Raw genomic sequence first — 4,298 nt, 5'->3', positions numbered from 1 at the left:
TGTTGGTGCAGTATTGTCCCAAGTATCATTGGATTTTAATGTTGGCTAAAATGAGTTTAAATTAGACAATGTTGGTGATCTAACTTGTGTGAATTGAGTTCACAAGAAAGTCCAGAATTGAAGACTTGGCAAATGATGAAGTTCCGGAGGCGCGACCTCTTGGCAAAGGGAGACTTAGCACGACGAAGCTGAGAAAAACATCTCAAGCAAGTGCAAGGATGGACACGAGGCTTGTGGAAGATGTTTGAAGGGTTGAGTCAAGACTAAGAGATGAAGAAGGAAGCTGAAAGAAGATTTTCAGCTTCACCAATCGACTGATACTGCCATCAGTCGACTGATGTCTTGATGAGAAATACACAGAGACTTTGGTCGAGTGAAATTCACTGACCAGTCGACTGGTGGATGTTTCAGTCGACTGCTAGATGAACGTTGGACTGACAGCTGGCGAATTAAATGCTATCTACAAGAGTCGTTGAAGCCCATCAGTCGACTGATCCTTGGGTCAGTTGACTGATGTCAGGAAAATTATAAAAATGCAAATTGAAGATTGGAGACGTAAGTGTTTGCACTTTCTTTTCCTTGCACGAACTCCAATCTCTGTAAACTCTGAAACTCTTCCCTAAACCTTCACTATTCATTTCTGTAAGAGGAAGAGACATTGTTTGTAAAGGTTTCTCCACCTTCAAATAGTGTTTTGAGAAGGAGAAGTTTTCATAGTGCAAAGGTCTCTGTGTGTGTGTGGATCCTTGGATTAGTCACCTCGTAAGAGGTGGATACCAAGTAAATCGAATGGGTTAGCGTTGATTTCTTTTTATCTTGCTTTTGTTTTTGTGCTTCCGCTAACGATTTTGCAGGCAAGAGAAAAAAGTTGCTATTCACCCCTCTAGCAAACGCACCGGTCCCAATAAGTGATATCAAAGCAGGTTCATTTCGAGCGAACTCACATTCAGCCGAAATATTCAGATAGTGTTTCAAGAGGGATACAGCACCGCACGATCACCCTACTTCGATGGTAATGATTTTGTCTATTGGAAAGGTAGAATGGAATACTACTTAATGAATGATATTGAAAACTGATTTAGTGTTGTAGATGACTTCGAAAAATCAAAGGATGCATCTGGAACACCTCTACCTACCAAGGATTGGTCTAAAGAAATATGCAAGAAGGCTCAAGAAAATGCAAAAGTCATAACCACCTTACAATGCGAACTTTCCAAAGAACAACTGAGCAAGGTTGGACTATTCAACTCAGCCAAAGAGCTTTGGGAGCGCTCATCGAACTAAATGAAGGTTCAAGTGAATCTAAAAGAGCCAAGAGGCACTACAAGAAAATCGGTCTTTAACAACACTCAAAAGACATCGGTTTTATGGCAAAACCGATGTCTTTTACTTTTTTACAACGGTTTTAACAAAAACCGATGTCTTTGAGAGGTTGATTGGAGACTACGACAACAGTTTTTGGAGGATACAACAACGGTTTTAAAACCGTTGTCTATGTGCGCTTTCAACAACGGTTTTTGAAGACTACGACAACGGTTTGAAAACCGTTGTCTATGTGCACTTTCAACAACGGTTTTGGAAGCTATAACAACAATTTAAAACCGTTGTCTATTTGCGCTTTCAACAACGGTTTTGGAAGCTATAACAACAATTTAAAACCGTTGTATATTTTCGTTTTTTCTTTCCCTCTCTCCCTCTAAATATTTCTTCCACTACGCGCTTCTAAAACCCCTAAACTCGTGCTTCCAATTCCCTACACCCGATCGACTTAACCACTGCGCGCTTGCCCTTGTAAACCCTAGACGGGCTCTGCTCCACCGCCGCGTCTTCAACGGCACCGCCACCTATGCCTTCCCCCCTCAACTCCATAGACTTCCTTGCACATCTCCGCCGCGTCGCTTCCTCCGTCGCCGCGTCACTTCCTTAATCTCCATTTCACCTTCCTCCTGCAGATTCATCCCGTCTGCAAGCCCTTGCCGCCTGACCCAGTTTTAATTATATTTATAAATTAATAAATAATTAAAAAATCTTTTTAGACAAATATAAATTAATATTTATAAATTAATAAAAATCTAAAATCATTGTTACTAATATTTACATAAACATTTTTATTATATTTATAAATTAATAAATGAATAAAAATTCTCTTTATATAAATATAAATAAATATTTATAAATTAATAAAAATTTCGTTTATGTTTATAAAAAATTCATTTCGTTTACGTTTTATAAAATTATTTTAATTAAATATTTTATAAATATTTATGTTAATTATACGTTTTATAAATTTCATTTATAAATGTTTTATAAAGGTTTATGTTTAATTAAATGTTTTATAAATGTTTACGTTAATTATAATTAAATGCTTTAATTATAAGTTTTACCCTAACACATCCGTTCTCCAAACACATCCGTCGCCGCCGAGTGGGGAGGTCGCTCTGCTCGTCCTTTCTCGCACCGCTTGGGTGTGACGAGGGAGGTGGAGAGTTCGTGGGAGGTGGCGCTCCGAAGGTTGATACCTCCCGGTGCGTCGTACTGGATCCTTCTCCGGCTCCCTGATGCATCCGCCATCCGGGGAGGTCAGGTTTGGAGGGGAGACGAGTTCGGAGGAGGAGGTCGCCGGCAGCGCCAAAGCTGCATCTCCAGCTCCTTCTCTGGTGAAAGAGAGGAAAAAGGGCGTTTGTTGCCGATGTGGAAAAGGCAACATTTTGAAGGACAGGGACGCTTGCTTGGTGTGCGACGCGAGGTACTGCTGCAACTGTGTTCTCAAGGCCATGGGATCGATGCCGGAGGGGAGGAAATGCTTAGGTTGCATTGGCCAGCCGATTGCCGAATCTAAGAGATCGGGTCTCGGTAAGTGCTCGCAGATGTTGTCCAAGCTTTGTGGCCCATTGGAGATCAGGCGGAAAGGGAATGCGCCGCGAACCAGGTCAGACCAGAACAATTGGTTGTCAATGGAAGGCCCTTGCGGCAGGCCCTTGCCTTGCTACTTTATCATTAATTTATTAGAACCTGATACTCAGCACTCGAGATATTATAATCAAGGATTAATGAATTGTGTTATTGTGATGGTTTAGATCATAGTATTTCATAACCCAGCAACCTTTTTGTCTTCTCAAAGGGTAAGTAGAGTAGAGGATAAAGCATTAGCCAAAACGTAGGTATCCTTTTTAGTTGTTCCTGTCATTTTTGAGCTTCCTGGTTGTAGAATGTTGCTCAGTTTGATTAATTTCAGGTTCCATTTGTGCAACTTCTCTTTCTTTTTCATGTGGCTCATCCATTAGAAAAATACAATTTTTGTTTCTATTTGGCAGGAAGGTGAGAAACTTGACAGGATTATTAGCTCGAAACTTAATGCAGGAGGTAAGTTGCAGGTAGATGCAAGCAATGGCAACACACAAGTGTATATAAATGGCCGAGAAATCACAAAATTGGAACTGAAAGTTCTTAAGGTAAGTGTTCTCCTTCTTAAGATAATTATGATGTTTACTCTTCTTTGGACCAAGCGGATTCATATTCTTCTCAAACTTTGAATTAATATACATGTTTATTTATTATTGATTAGAGACTTGGCCTTTTTTATTGTATATTTTTATTTCATCATTATTCTTCTTCATTTATGCTTGGCAATTTTTTCAGCATTATTTTAAAAAACCATGCTACTTGTTTGCATTGTTGTAGTGATGAATATTCTCTTTCAGATGGGCTTGTCGTCAAATTAAACTGCTTCACTTGTTGAAGGTCCTGATGCAATTTACAGGTAGATGTTGTTACCTTAACCTTAAAGCAGTTATGATCCTGATATGGTACCAGTGAATAATCTTAGTTTCGTTTCTTTGAAAGCTACTTCGAAAGAGCAAGAATAAAGTTGTGCCAGAGAACAAGGATGATGGTGATTCAGATGAGGATGAAGAGGATGATGATGAACAAGATGACGAAGACCAGGAAGAGGACGATGGGGCTGAAGGTGATCCTTCTGGGGATGAAAACGCTGAGGGAATGTGTAATATGTTGCAAGAATAATATTTGTGTTAGTTACTTTTGGTTATTTGTAAATATTGAGGTGATTAAATATATCGGTGCTTTTCTATTTGTGATTTGTTGTGTGAATTTATAATATTTTTGTACTCTTGCTCGATCATAATTTACAAACAACATAAAAAAATAAGTGTTATTACAACAGTTTTAGATTCAATGACATCGGTTTGGAAGCGTTGTCGTTAAGTGATATTACATCGGTCGAAAATCATTGCTAAAATTGATGTTAAATAGATATTACATCGGTTTTACACCGTTGC

The 4,298-nt window shown here is 38.9% G+C and overlaps 1 long non-coding RNA gene across 1 annotated transcript; it reads left to right on the top strand.

Annotated features, from left to right (window-relative positions):
* Positions 1-2,630: 2,630 nt before the first annotated feature.
* On the top strand, positions 2,631-4,066 carry LOC141817926 (uncharacterized). Its single transcript, XR_012600884.1, has 3 exons — positions 2,631-3,452; positions 3,702-3,760; positions 3,856-4,066. It is a non-coding gene; the product is annotated as an uncharacterized LOC141817926 (long non-coding RNA).
* The last annotated feature ends 232 nt before the right edge of the window (positions 4,067-4,298 follow it).

This window comes from Curcuma longa, unplaced genomic scaffold, assembly GCF_044706935.1.
Source record: "Curcuma longa cultivar G26 ecotype Majalengka, Jawa Barat unplaced genomic scaffold, ITB_CL_G26_1.1 contig_22557, whole genome shotgun sequence".
Taxonomy (NCBI): Eukaryota; Viridiplantae; Streptophyta; class Magnoliopsida; order Zingiberales; family Zingiberaceae; genus Curcuma; species Curcuma longa.
Note: the sequence above shows the minus strand (reverse complement) of the source record. Positions and strands in the feature narration are given on the sequence as shown.